The 14,817-nt window shown below is 41.6% G+C and overlaps 1 long non-coding RNA gene across 1 annotated transcript in view; it reads left to right on the top strand.

Moving 5' to 3' along the window:
* LOC130681477 (uncharacterized) overlaps nucleotides 1-12,331 on the top strand; it is a 38,069-nt gene extending 25,738 nt beyond the window's left edge. Inside the window, exon 4 of the long non-coding RNA XR_008994656.1 lies at nucleotides 11,687-12,331. This is a non-coding gene — a long non-coding RNA (uncharacterized LOC130681477). The remainder of the gene's footprint in view (nucleotides 1-11,686) is intronic.
* Nucleotides 12,332-14,817: the final 2,486 nt, after the last annotated feature.

The following is a 14,817-nucleotide window of genomic DNA, read 5'->3' as shown; positions in this document are numbered from 1 at the left end:
TCATCCATGAACCAGATTACTTTGCTTTTTCTCTTTTCGGGAGTGGTGTCACTGCCCTTCAGAGAACCTTGATCTGAGTTAGAGAAACGAGATCACGTTTTGCTGGAGCAACCTTTCCCTGTTCATGGACCAAGTCCCTCGGCGGCGGAGCACCTGCCCCTCTCTTGGGTCCCCTGGTTATCCTGTTACTAAGCCCGTTAGGGAAATGCAAGAACTACTAGCTTTTGAAAGGAAGACTCTCTTCAAGCTTAGTGTCATCTCAGGTCAAGAAGAGGAAGGAGGGGTTTGAGGAGGCCCCTTTGTGTTTCTCACCTTAGACTGAAGAACTGCGACTGCTACTGCTTTGTTATTTGCTCATAGAGAATTTGGATGAGTGGGGAGAAGTTTCCAGAAGGGAGAAGTGTGGGGACCAAAGGGAGAGGACTGATGAGGTTAAGTGGGCACCTGGAGGCCCCTGCCCCGGGCCAGGGCCGTTTGATGTGGGCTGTGTGCGGCCTGCTTAGAGAAGTCTTCATCTGTTTGAGGAAGCAGGTGGGCCTCTGCTGCTCCCTGACCAGGGAAGGGACATGGTACTTGTAGTGTTTAGATGATGATGGTGTAGAGCGCAGTCCGAGTGGCGGCAGGGACAGCGACAGGCGAGGACAGCACTGTCATCTATTACAATGGGAATTTTTTCTGACCTTTGACAGAAGGAAGTGGGGTTCAGTGTGGAAAATACTGGTCTGAGAATTAAAAAGTCTAAGTTTGAATTCTTGCTCTGCCTTTAACTAGCTGGATAATCTCTAGAAGCACTTCTCTGAGTCTCTTCAGAGTTTCAAACTGCATCTGGCTTGTACATCAGTTTTCAGCTGCAGACATGTTTATTTGGGCTAACTTTTCCACAGTCCCCACCACTTTGATCACATATAACTTGCTTCACACTTTTAACATCACCAACCACGCCCCTCTAGGTATACAATATCTGCTCTAAATCTTGTCAAAATAACTGTATTTGTGTTTGCCTAGGTTACTGTTGCCTACCTTAGGTTACAAGTTCTTAGAGTCAGGAAACTCTTCAACTTAGTTTCTTCTGGCAGAACATTTAGGGCAAATTAGTAATTTATAATTACTAGTTGATAATATTCAAGTTCTGAACATAGGCCCTCTTCTCTTTCCTTGTTTCTCTGTTTTCTGGGAAAACCTGCAATAGTTAGAGTATGTTTGGGGGACTTGTCATAAGGTTAGATTCTATTTTATTTCCCTGCTTAGTTTAGACAGTTTGTAGATTTAGAGCCACAACTTCACAAGGACTTGTGTTTGGAAGGAAACTGGTTCTGGCCCCCTTTGTTAATTTAGGACAGAACTTTGGGGATTGTCCTGAAGAGAGACTTGATGTAAAAGCAGTGCAGAAGAGGATCCCAGAGATTCTTAGGCTCAACACCTTTATTTTGCAGAGGTGACAGCTAAGCCTCTAACAGAACAAGGGACTTGCTTAGTGGCCCATATACAGAGCCCAGTGCGCCCTCTGTTGAACTCATGGCTTCTCCAACTCAGTGTTCACAGAATGTTCGTAAGAGGCTGTATTCTGCTTGGAGTTTGGCTCAAGATATTCATCTAAAGTTAATTAAATCTTGTGGATTGAATACCTATACTGAGTTACTAAAATTGCATTTTAAAAAACGGGGGTAATGATGTGTTCTTCTAGAACTAAAAATCTGTACACTAGGTTTATTTTCCCAAAGGCTAAGGTTTATTTTCCCAAAGGCTAAGTGTTAACTCACAGAAACCAGATAATTTAAAAAAATGTGAAGAGTAATTCAATTATCATAGAATTCCAAGCATTTAATCACATTTTGAGATAATCATTTAGTTATGGTAAATGCTTTTTGCTTCTGTTTTCTTTTCTTTATTTTATTTAATATAAGTTATTTTATTGTTCCTAAGAGGGTGTAAGTTTAAAGTGAATTAAAATGTTACATTGCATTTTCTTTAATAAAATGAAATTTAATTATATTGCATTTAATTCACTAAAGTGTTCATCTGAAGATGGGATTTTTAAGTGTTTTTTGAGTTACTAGAAATAGAACTTCTCTTTTTCCACTCACTCTCTTTTCCTTTCCTTTGCCCCCTCTTCTTCCTTCTCCCTCTTTCTCCTAAAGTAAATTCTCCAGTATTATCACCTGCTCTTGGGTTTACAAAGTTGTAGCATATTAGTGCTGGAAGGGGCTCTGGAGATCCCCTTGTCTAGGAGCTCCTGATCTGTGGTTCCCTTACACATGTGAAGTCCTAGGTAAGCTTTTGTGGGGAGCCCAAGAACCTTGAAATTTGTGTGCAAATTCTGTTTCTTCTGGGAAAAGGGACTATAACTTCATCAAATTCTCAGAGGGGTCTTTGACTCTGAGGTTAAATAAGTATCAGTGATGAGAAAAATACTGCCCAAGAAGTCAAAATAACTCATTCAGGATCACATAATTATAGAGTGGTAGACTCAGGTGTAGAAACTAGGTCTTTTAGCTTCCAGCACGAGGCTTTTTCTGCTACAATAAGAAAGCAGGCTTAGTTTCAATTTTAATGGAGTAGTTCATGTACAGTTGTTACATCTTCTTGAATCTGTATTCCAGGAATGGCTAAGGAATTAGAAATCAATTAGTAATAAAATCAGATTAATTAAAACATCCACCAATCCAAACCAACATGCTCTCTAAATTCCAAGTGCTCAAATTCCTTTCGTGTAAAATTTCACACCCTCTCGTGTGCCTGATGGCAGGTATGTGTGACGGCGAGTGAAAGAGGGACGAAGGGAGAGAAGTGAGGGGTGGGTCACGAGAACTGGGGTGTGAGGTGGGGTAGGTGAGGGAAAGAGTAGGGGGAACTTCCTAGTAAGCAAGTCATTTCCCCATTAACTTGTAAAGGTTGATGAGGGGCACCCTCCCTCAGAAGAACCCAGGGTTTCTTGACATTGCCAAAGTATTAGCCCTGCTATTGCTCCCATTCAAGAAAGCGGATCAGAAGGGAGAATTGCGACGTCCCCGACCACTAACTGAATGTCAAGAGTAAGGACCCTGGATGCCACTGCAAGGAGCACCAGGCCTCTGAGCACTCATAGAGTCTCCCAGCAGCTGGGAGAAGACAGTGTTTTCCATGGAACTCAGACCACTGCCCCTCCAGCCCTCCTTGCTGACTCCTAATGTGGGTGCTGTGAGCCCTCCTGTAGGCCGAGTGACCCAGGAAGGATCCTTTGTCGTGGTTTCCATGTTTCATTTTACTTGTTTCATCAGGTGGTAAAGAATTCTCACTCCCCTGTCCACATTAATGTAACTCATCATCTTTCAGATACAAATATCAACTCCTTCCCAAACGCTCTCATTGCGGGCAGCTCACTGATTAACAACTATGAATGGATTTTAAACTTTTCTCTGAGCAGAGAGGTGCAGTCTTCAGTACTCAGGGAGAATTGCCAATGGTGATAAAGATGATGGTTTAATCCTTTTTTTCTCACGCTCCAGTAGAACAAAGGCGAATCACGCCCAGGCAGTTTAATTATCCCTGTCATAAAGGAAGCTGTAATTCTCTGGATTCTGTTTTATTAGCAGTATTTAAAGATCTGCAGCGCCTCAGATTGCTCAGTTGCCAAACAGCTTGACATCATTTTCCAAAAAAAAGTTAAATAAAATAAAGAAAGGAAGCAAGGAAGACAAACTTAGCAAGTCCATGACAAGGCTGTCCCACAGCCCTGAGGGAAGGGCTCCGGAGACCTCAGATAGGTTCCCAGGGGGATGCTGAGGGAGGCCTCCTCTGCCCCCACCCTCCCACCCCAAGCCCACGGGGATCTCAGGCCTACGACCTCCATGGCTGCCGGCCTGGGTGGGTTTAACGCTGATGGGCCCTCAGGCCATCCTCTCCGTCTGCGATGGGAAGGGCGGGTGACTCCGCCACACTCCTTCGCTAGATTCATCCTCCTCTGGGCTTTCAGGGGCAGGCAGTGATTTTTGGCAAGACTGAGGCCTCAGCAGCAGAGGCATCTCTTCCAATTGTCTGCATTTTAGCAACATTCACTAAGCCTCTGGCTATGGTGGCAAGCATATGGTGGTGTGTTCTGGAGCACACAGCATTTGGTGACAGCCAGCCATTCTCAAGGTGGGAGCTGGGATGAGTTTTTAATAAACTGAGACCAGGATTTGGTCCATGGGAAAGACCATCTACCAGCATCCATTTTCTAGGTGGAGGGAGGAAATAGGGGACTGTACATAGCAGGCAAGCTTAAGCAGTTGTATATCCTTGGCATGTGAACTTAGAATCTGAATTGAAAAGGTAGGTATCACCCTGTGAACTCCCAACATGTGGACGGCCATTGTTATATGTGAGTAAATCAAAGCCCCTGATGGCAGAAACTTCTTTGAGTGACTTCCAGAGATTTTGTTTTTTGGCAGAAGCTTCTTTGATTGATTTTCAGAGAGTTTTTGCTTCATTGACATCAAGATTAGATGGAAGGGAATCCTAAATAGCCTTTCAGTAGTAGTATGTGTGTGTGTGTGTGTGTGTGAGAGTGCACATGCATGTGCATTTGTGTGTGTGTGAAGAGCCTTGCACCTTGATTTTGAAAAGACAGCCCTGCAACCTGTCAGGGCAGTGGCTGCGGGAAGGCCTCTGAGTGGTTAAGTAGACTTCTGGCTTATTTCTTACAAAGGTATCCACACAGATCAGTACAATATGACCATTCATACCATCACCCAAAACTAGACAACCCACTGATAGAATCTGGGAGGATGACAGTAATTACAAGGCAGATGGGGTTGGACTAGAAAAAATTACTCAAGCTTTAGAATTGTTTCCAAAGCAGACTGCCTGAAAAAAAGTCGAGAGATATTGCATATCCCATCATTTTGTCTTCTTGCTGTGACAACGTGGGTCCTCTGTAACTTGAAAATAATTATACTTCTTGGGTTCTTGTCTTTGAAACTAGAGGAGTATATTCTTTTTCCCAGGTGCCTCCCTTAACAATTTTCTATATCTAGGCAGAAACTAAAAATCTCAAAAATCATCTGAGCATGATGTGTGTGTGTGTGTGTATATTTACAATAGCACCATATATTCTGGGAGATGCAGTCTCATGAATAAAGCACTAGTTTAGGAGCAGAGACAGGAAATCCTTGGCAGCAATGCAGGCTGGGAATTCCAGTCTCACATGTACTCTGTTGGTTCAAATATGAGAGAATAAGGAAGAGGTACAAAGAAGGTATTTTGCTGTAAATCAGAGGTCATTACATGGAAACCCACACAAAACTGAGAATTAGTCTGGGAAATTGGCACATCACTCTGTTGAAAAACTCTGAGGCTAGTTAGATGTTTCTTTCAAGGAAGAGAAAACAATAATGTGGGCACATGAAAAAATCCTGCAGAACAAAGGAAAGAATAGAAGACCTGGGAAACTCAGAGGAAAAGCATACCTTTAGAAATTATCTTCCACAGAACCCAGAAGAAAATTTGGCAAAATTTTTTGACATTCTTAAAATGATTCAAGAAGACTTGACATCTGTGGATCATGAGAGAAAGCCAGAAGTAAAAAAGAGCAGAAATGAAAAAGCAGTTGGGTAAGATAAAAAGGGAGTTAAAAGAACTGAGAGAGGGTTGCTCACAGATAGAATGCAATTGCAGAATAAACAATTAAATTGAAGGCAGCAAAAGCAGAACTGAGGTGAAAAAAAGCTAAATGCAAGTGTCCCACAATCTATTTTAAAGAGAATATATAAAATGAAATCAACAATAATCTGAATTTCAAAGTCCAGCTTGCATCAAAAGTAACAATGAAGCAGAACTAAAAGTGGATAAGAGACTGGAAGAAATGTGCTTGTTAATTTCTTATCTCAACTATGGAAACTGTGAAAATACAATATTTTATTGGTTCTGACAGAGAAATATAGGCTAAAGAATTATTTATAGGTATTAAGTTATTTAGAACAAACTAATTTCCAGAACCCTGCAGAATATAAATCAAAACAAACTGAACAAGCATTAAAAAAAGAGGAATCTAGATAGTAAAACATATAAAACTAAATTAGAGTCAAGAAAGCATCAAGAATACTGTGATAAAAATAAGAACAACCAGATCAGTGGCAATCATAAATATAAATGGATAATATCCTTACTAAAACAAGTAGAGTTATCACATTGAACCAGAAATCAGAGTCCAACTTTATGCTATTGAAAAACAGTAGACCTAAAACAAAGTGAAGCAAATGTTTAAATGCAAAAGGACGGGTTGTAGGTATGTCAGATAATGAAAAAAAAGCATGTAATATAAATTGATAATGTAGAATTTAGGGAACAAATTAAGGTTATAGGAACTTTTAAGCTGATAAAATGAATTATTGCCAAAAGTATATAACTGTCACAAACTTTTATGAAACAAATAATATTGCTGCTAAATATAGATAGTAGATAGTGTTAGAAATCAAAAGAGAATCTGAACATCAATAATAAGGGTTACTCTCATATATATATATAGCCATATATAGTGTGTGTGTATATACATATATATACTACATATATATGTATGTGTGTGTGTATACACACATACACACCCTGATGTTTTTAGCATCCATGGAAATATTAAAATGACCTAGAATAGATCTTAAGGAAAAGAAAATAGATTTTCTGAAAACTAAAAATCAATAGAACAGAAACTCCAACCAATAATAGAAATTATAAAACACTTTCCTTAATAACTTTTGAGTCCAAGTAGAATTAAAAATTATAAATAAAGGTGGAATAAAAAAAGCACTGTTCCAGAGCCTCATTATAGTCTTGATTAAAATGTCACACTTTAGGAAATTGTGGAATCTTTTTTTCTGAATATCATTAAAAAAATACTCGAACAACCACATTTTTAGAATAGTTTAAATAAGACTTCTTATCTGTAAGGGTCTTCTGAGGTTTCTAAATAGATCTTCCAACCTCAGTAGGCTGCAGTTCTGCCACTTCCCCCAATTCAGGGAATTACTCCTTCCAGTGCAAAACGGAAACAGATAAAACTCAATCTCCAAAACAAACAAAAGCAAAAACCATAACAGTAAAACAAGACAAAATAGAACAAAACCCCAAAAAACCCTGAAACACAACATGTCAACAACACACTGTCATTACCACCATGATACCCCTGTGCTCTGGCACGGGTGCGAAAGCTTTTTCAAATGTACATCCTCTCCAGGTCTCCTTTGCCAGAGCCCAGTCCCTAATTTTTTTACTTATTTGCATCACTGGCCTGGCATTTAAATTTGCAATCTTATATAAAGCTGACAGCTTTTAACAAGAGATTCTTACTATCTTCATTTGGGCTAACAGCTATTATGCTGGAATTTGCATTCACAGAATCTGCTGGCGTAGGGCTGGGGCACTCTCCCAAAGCAGAAAGTTCAGTTGAAGGCTTCATTGGAAAGGCTGAGCAAGGCTCTGCCAAAATTCCAACAAAGGGTGGCTGTTCAACTTTGATTGAGAGGTAAATTAACTGTATCTTCCTAAAGCAAAATAGGGAAATGGAAGAAGCTTAAGCAATGACTGATAGCAGCCGTAGATTGGTTTTAATAAGATTTCCTATAAACAATTGTTTTCTGAGGTTTCTAAATATGTCTTCTAGGTATATTTATTTTCATTCATTTATACTTGCCTTGTTTAAAAATAATTTTAAGTAGTTACCAAGACTGGGGCATACCAATGGGTGAGGAATGGTCTGCCCCAGAGACGAGCAGAAAGGCTTAAGATCAGTAATAAAGTGAACTAACAGCCAGTCTGCTTTTTATTAGTACCTGCACTAGTAATTCTAAACAATATCAGTGATAAAGTCTTCCTCCTTGCCAATGTTGACCACTCCATTGTTTATTTAAAATGCAAACAGTATTTGTATCTATTTAAAATAGGTGTTTGCATTTATTTTAGATCATGCTTCAAAACTGTATCACTTCCTGTAAATTGGCATGGAGTTAGTGTCAGTGCTTCATGTGTAATACGAATTTATTTTCAGTGAAAAATATGTGTGAGATGCCTATAAAATAACGGGTCGGATTTCTGTGGGACTCAGCCCGTGACTGGCTTAGCTGAATTGCCTGGGTAAGCTGCCTTTCTCTTCAGACCATTGATCAGTCATCACCATTAGCCTTGTCCTACTTGCTCACTTTAAAGCAGAAATAGGAAACAATAAAATTATTGGCATGTGCTAGTGTTCCAAGCCCACATTTTTAAAAAAGACAGGGAACACCACACTAATTTATGTTTTAGTTCAAAAATTGCCCTGTGTATCCAGTGTGTAGCAGAACTGACATCATGTCACATTTAGACTCATAGCAAAATATTTGTTGGAAGGATTTTTCCTAAAATGGTGCACACCTATAACTTACTGTCTGTGTGTACTTAGACCACTTTAAATTAGACCTCAAGCCAACTCCATGTATCTATGTATCTCCTCATTGGTTCCTCCGCATCACACTGGGATTTTTACCTTCACTTGAAGTGAGCAAATGTCACCTTCTCATAAATACAGGATTTGCTACATGTTTCATTTAAGCTCTCTCTTGCCTTGAGAGGAAGGGGAAGCCTGCAAACTGGAAACTTTATTCTTTGGTGTCTTGTATTTTCAAAAGTCAGGAAGCAGGCTCCAAGAAGGCAGGATAACATAGTCACTTGGCGTGGAAGTACTAGTCATCTGCTTAGGTGGCTTCCTCAGGAAGGGGGTGAGCTCTTGACTATTCTTTGGGGAAATTAAGTAAAGTAAGCATATTTTAACGAAATACAGTGCATTCTATACAGCGTTCTTTTCGTTTTGAGCTACGGGCCTAGTGATATCTTATTTCTCCAGGAAGTTACAGTCCATTGCTCAACTTTCAGGTAGGAAACGACCCTCTCTTGCAGGAGTGTCTGCCTGTCCTGTGGGCAGTGGTGTGCATGTGACCGGGGCTGGCGGTGAGGAGTGATACTGTGCCACAGGGAGAAGAGTGGCAGATTTAGGACTGGACTGAAGATGTCACACTCATCAGCTGTACAAGCTGAACAGGTTTGCTCCCTTGCTGTCAACTCAGTGCCCTTCTATTGAGTTGGTCTGTCACCATCAGGTGATGAAAGGACTCAGGATAAAGCAGAAATGAGATCTGACCACTCAAGGTCCTTGTGTGTGGCCTCATTCAAGCTAGTGTTGCAAGGAGGAATGAGATTTTTGCTTGGCTCAGACTCAGAGCATGAGGACAAGTGCGGCCCAGATTCACTCCAGCACTAAAGGGAGGCTGTGGGCTGTGCTGGTGCTCATCCTTGCCAGCCTGCCTGTCGGGCTTATCATGCTCGCCACAGGTAGGGGGTTTTGACATCTGAGCCCAGTTGTTAATGCATAACCTATATAGATTGTTCAAAAGGGCTTTGGAAACACAAGGGCTGCAAGGAGAGTGACGCATCTGAGGAAGGAGATAGATAGGGATGCAATTTCCTATTCTACAAGCTTTCCTGTTTCCTGCCTTATCTTTTGAGAAAAAAAAGGAAGACAAAAATCCCAGACATTTTATAGATTGTGGTGGATTGACCTTGACAAGTTTTGAAGGACCACGAAGGACTGCATTGGAGTATAGAAGTGGCCAATTCTCAGAAGGCAGAAGGCGGCTAAATACCTTTTTAAATACCTCTTTACGGTGCAATTATGAGTATGACTTGGTATATCTAATATATCCTTATAGATATATTCAATTCCATAAATTTTCCTTGGTCACCTCTCCTTTCTTAATGCTCATGTCAGAACTCTTGAAAAATTGGTTCCCTCGTGTTCTCACACAGCCAAATACTCAGGCAAACGGCACAAGGGTTTCATTAAAACTGTTTAACAAGTGGTGGTACAGGCACCAGCTGGTCGACCTGGAGCCTGGATGACTCAATGCAGATGTACGGAGCTGGCACAGCTGCCTCGGGGTGCACCGGCGGGGCATCAGCCCCGGGGTGATGGGGCATGACCTGGGAAACTAGAATTCCTTCCTTAGCTACTCCTCCCCAACAGAAATCCTGAAACAAACAAACACTCTATCTCATAGGGTTGTGAAGGTAAACCTCAATACTCATTAATTCCCTTCTCCTTTGAACTCTTTGAAAGGAAAATGATTCATGCCTCTAAGCTGGCTTCCTGTTTTTTTTTTTTTAAATGAAAATGATCCATTCTATAAAGAGATGAACTGAAATTACTGAAATTTTAATAGTTATATCAGAATGTGTAGCTTGGACCTCACCACGGAGCATTTGCAGTTCATGCCCAGGGCCAGCCAGCTGTGAGTTGCGCACAGCTAAGGCGGTGTGCCACACCTTGACCTCTTTATTCTTTTCTCCACACGCACAGGCAGTCAGTTCCAAACATTTTCCAATGAAAGGGCAGCAAACAGGGATTGCTGAAAAGCACAAGCTGCTAAGTGAGCCCTCGTTCAGCTTTTCTTAGCAGATGACAGGCAGGGAGTTGTGTGGGCAGGGAAGGCCAGGAGAAAGACCCAGGGTGCAGGCTTCCTACAAGACCCAGTGGTTCCTGATTGTCCAGCAATCCCATAGGTATTCAGACTGAAGATAGCATCGTCTGGGACAAATATTTAGTAAGCCCCACTCTACCTTTGTGTTCTAGGTATAATAAATGGGGTGGCAGAAGGTTTTAGGTTAAGAGACCTAAAATCCATTTAACGCCTGGATGGACATCAGAATTAGGTGACAGATGAATCATGTGAGAGTCAAGGCCAGAAACGGTCTCTTGCTGAAGTGAAGATAAGCACTGATTTGCCAGTCTCTGGCTCATTTCTTACACTTCATAGTCCCCACATTTCTGGGGACTTTTTAAGTACCTACCTGGTAAATGCTCGTTAATTTATTGTGTTGAGGATTTTAGAATTGGATACACTGTTCTCTAATTTAGAAACATGCAGAACACATTATGCATGGGGATAGTGTATAAAGAGGTCTGCATCTGTGGGTTGGAAAGGAATTTAGAGGATTAAGGACAACTGTCTGTGAACAGCCTGTTCAGATGAGGGACAAAGGTAGTCTGTCCTCAGGCGCTGGGGCCTTGGTGTAGTCTGAGTGTGTCCATGCCTGCAGGGCCGAGAATATAGTAGTGCTTCAAGTCTGGGCATAAATAAACAAAAGCAGAGAGGCCTAGGCTTTGGCTTAAGTTTGCTGAAAGACTGATTGATGCCTATTAGGATTTCTAGACTCTTTCATCATGGGAGGGGGTAGGGGAGGGGATGAAGATGACAGTCCTGCCTTCTGTAAGTGTTCTTACCTGTGAAATGTAGGTGTTGGACTGTGCGGTTTGCGCTCAGGGCCCCTTTTCCATGACTACTTCCTACCCTGGCTATTTCCTATTTATTCATTCAACAACCATTACATAGTGCTGAGCACTACACAGAGCACTGTGGACAGGCCCTGCCCAGCCACCCCATCCCTCCATCCCCAATGTGCCACCAGCTCATTGGAGAGACAGCTAAATAAGCAGATGGTTACAGTCCAGCAGGGGCAGTGACATGCAGGTGGAGACCTGAAGGATGGTGCAGGGTGCTGGGCAAAGGGCCTGAGTGGGAGCACTGGGGGCAGCTGGAGAGAGACGAGCATGCCAGCAGAGGCCTGGAAGTAACCGGGCCAGCACAACATGTACTAAGGTCCTTTTGTTCTCTAATCCACAACCCAGGGAGGGTGTGGTGGAGAGCAGTAAAAAGAAGCCCCAGCTGAACAGACACTTCTCCAAAGAAGAAATTCAGATGGCCAACAGACACATGTAAAGATGCTCCACATTGCTAGTCATCAGAGAAATGCAAATTAAAACCACAATGAGATATCACCTCACACCAGTAAGGATGGCCACCATCCACAAGACAGACAACACCAAATGTTGGCGAGGCTGTGGAGAAAGGGGAACCCTCCTACAGTGCTGATGGGAATGTAAATTAGTTCAACTATTGTGGAAAGCAGTATGGAGGTTCCTCAAAAAGCTCAAAATACAAATACCATTGACCGAGGAATCCCACTTCTAAGAATTTACCTTAAGAATGCAGCAGCCCAATTTGAAAAAGACAGATGCACCCCTATGTTTATTGCAGCACTATTTACAATAGCCAAGAAATGGAAGCAACCTAAGTGTCCATCAGTAGACAAATGGATAAAGAAGAGGTGGTACATATACACAATGAAGTATTATTCAGCCACAAGAAGAAAACAAACCCTACCATTTGCAACAACATAGATGGAGCTAGAGGGTATTATGCTCAGTGAAATAAGCCAGGTGGAGAAAGACAAGTACCAAATGATTTCACTCATCTGTGGAGTATAACAACAAAGCAAAACAGAAGGAACAAAACAGCAGCAGATTCACAGAACCCAAGAATGGACTAACAGTTACCAAAGGGAAAGAGACTGGGGAGGATGGGTGGGAAGAGAGGGAGAAGAGAGGGGAGAAGAAAGGGAGCCTTACCGTTAGCATGTATAATGTGGGGGGGGCACGGGAAGGGCTGTGCAACACAGAGAAGACAAATAGTGATTTTACAGCATCTTACTACTGTGATGGACAGTGACTAATGGGGTAGGTGGGGGGGACTTGATGAAGGGGGGAGTCTAGTAAACATAATGTTCCTCATGTAATTGTAGATTAATGATACCAAAATAAAAAAAAATTAAAAAATAGAAAAAAGAAGAAAAAATTTAAAGTGCTGTGCAAATTAGAACACCAAGCATCATGCAAACAAAATCTATTTGATCTGTTAGCTTCTGCAAAAATCCACTAAGAGGGTTTTAAAAAACTAATTCTATATACACATTTTACACAACATATATTTATGCTATAAATATTTTAAAGAATGGCTTTTATGTAATTATTTCAATATAGTATCTTATTGATTTAATTGCAAGTAATGCAAATGTAGTCTTTCAGATTTATTATTGAAAATTATTCTCTACATGACTTAGAAAATGGTTAATTTCTTGGATAAAACATAGCATATTTAGAAGTCCAAAAGCCAAGTAAATCCCTTATTTCATTTCGGAATTTTGACAGATCTTGGCACAGTTCATTTAGATTTTCCACAGTTGCCTGATCTGTACTTTGTATCTTCTGTCTCATGGACGTCAGGTAACGATGTACTAGGCAGCACATCACGTTTTGGTAGTTTTAATCTCTTTTCTGTTTCAAGTTTCTCCATTCCTTCAAAACAAACCAACAGTATATTAACAATGAGCATACAAATATTTAAAGAGGTACATTTAAAAAATATTCACAAATTACAAACATTAATGCTACATTAAGCTACATTTTGCCACCATGTGTTACAAAATAATACTCAACACTTGTTTAAAACAAATATAGCCTTCATACTTGTTTTAGTCATTCACCTGTATGCTTACCTTGATTTATGAATAGTCTTAAGAATCCTCAGTTTATAAGAGGGATAAGCCAATTACAACCCACTGGCCAAAGGTGGCCCACTGCTGTTTTTTTTATGGCCTGTGAACTAAGAATGGTTTTTACAGCTGAACTTTTGTAATTAATTTGATGATAGGAAGCATTAATTTTGAACCCCAAGTAAACAAAATGTTATCTGTCCCATTAGAATTCCATTCTTTTCATTAATTGACTTGTAGTAGGAAAAATTATTACTCAATTACTGTTACACTGTTAATTTTATCAATAAAATTTTTGTGGGAAAAAAAAGAAAAAAAGAAGCCCCAAACAGGCAGGAGACCGGAGGTGGTTCTTTTCCTTTTTTTCTTCCTTCTTTCCATTCTATCCTCCTCCCTCCTTCCTTGCCCCCCTTCCCACTTCCTTCCCACCTTCCTTCCTTCCTTCCCACCTTCCTTCCTTCCTTCCCACCTCCCTCCCTCCCTCCCTCCCTCCCTCCCTCCCTCCCTTCCTTCCTTCCTTCCTTCCTTCCTTCCTTCCTTCCTTCCTTCCTTCCTTCCTCCCTCCCTCCCTCCCTCCCTCCCTCCCTCCCTCCCTCCCTCCTTCCTTCCTTTCTCCCTCCCTTCCCTCTTTCCTTCCTTCCTTCTTTGAAACCTCTCAATTTATATGCACTTTCTCTAGCATGGAAATGTGAGGACTTGAAAGAACCAGACAAGTGCTCCCCTAGCCAAGCACTCTCAGACAGGGCAGGTGGGAGGACGGGTGGCAGTTTGCTACCACCTTGCAGAGTGGCTCTCCACTACTCTAGCAGTGATCTAGGGAAGAGGGTCTTAGAGAGCGGACCACCCATCGGCAATATCAACAGTCCTGGGAACTTGCTGGAATCCAAGTTCTTGGGCTTGGCCTCAAATATGCTGAAATAGGAACTCATAAGTGGGCCCCACAGTCTGCATTTTAATAAGCCTTCCTGGTGATTCTGGGCATGTGCAAGTTGTTGCCCCCTCCCCTGCCTCTTTCCAGGAGGCTCTGGGAGAACAGCAGGTGTCTGGACAGAGAGGGAGAAGCCCAAGTGGAGCTCATGATCCATGGTGCCCCTTGACATGCAGCCACACTCCTGCCATGTACTGCTTCATGGTTCCTGGTCCCTCTCTCTGATGGAGTGGGTCTGGATCTGCATGCTGCATCTGTTGTGTGAGACTGGCTAAGTAGGGTTTTATTTTCTGTGAAGTGAGTCTCTTAGGGGTCAGAGGTGAAATAAGCAGGGAAGGTATCATGCTTGCATTTTACCATCTTTACTCACCATTGGCCTCTAGAAGAGAGTGGGAGTTGAATGAAATATTCATGATCACCCACACACTGGCTTTAGCATCCATTACCTTGGAGATGATCCTCGAATAACACAACTTTAGTGCTTTGGCTTAAATTCCCAAGCGTTTGTACAGAAAGCAGGA

This window comes from Manis pentadactyla, chromosome 2 (assembly GCF_030020395.1).
Source record: "Manis pentadactyla isolate mManPen7 chromosome 2, mManPen7.hap1, whole genome shotgun sequence".
NCBI classification, from domain to species: Eukaryota; Metazoa; Chordata; class Mammalia; order Pholidota; family Manidae; genus Manis; species Manis pentadactyla.
Note: the sequence above shows the minus strand (reverse complement) of the source record. Positions and strands in the feature narration are given on the sequence as shown.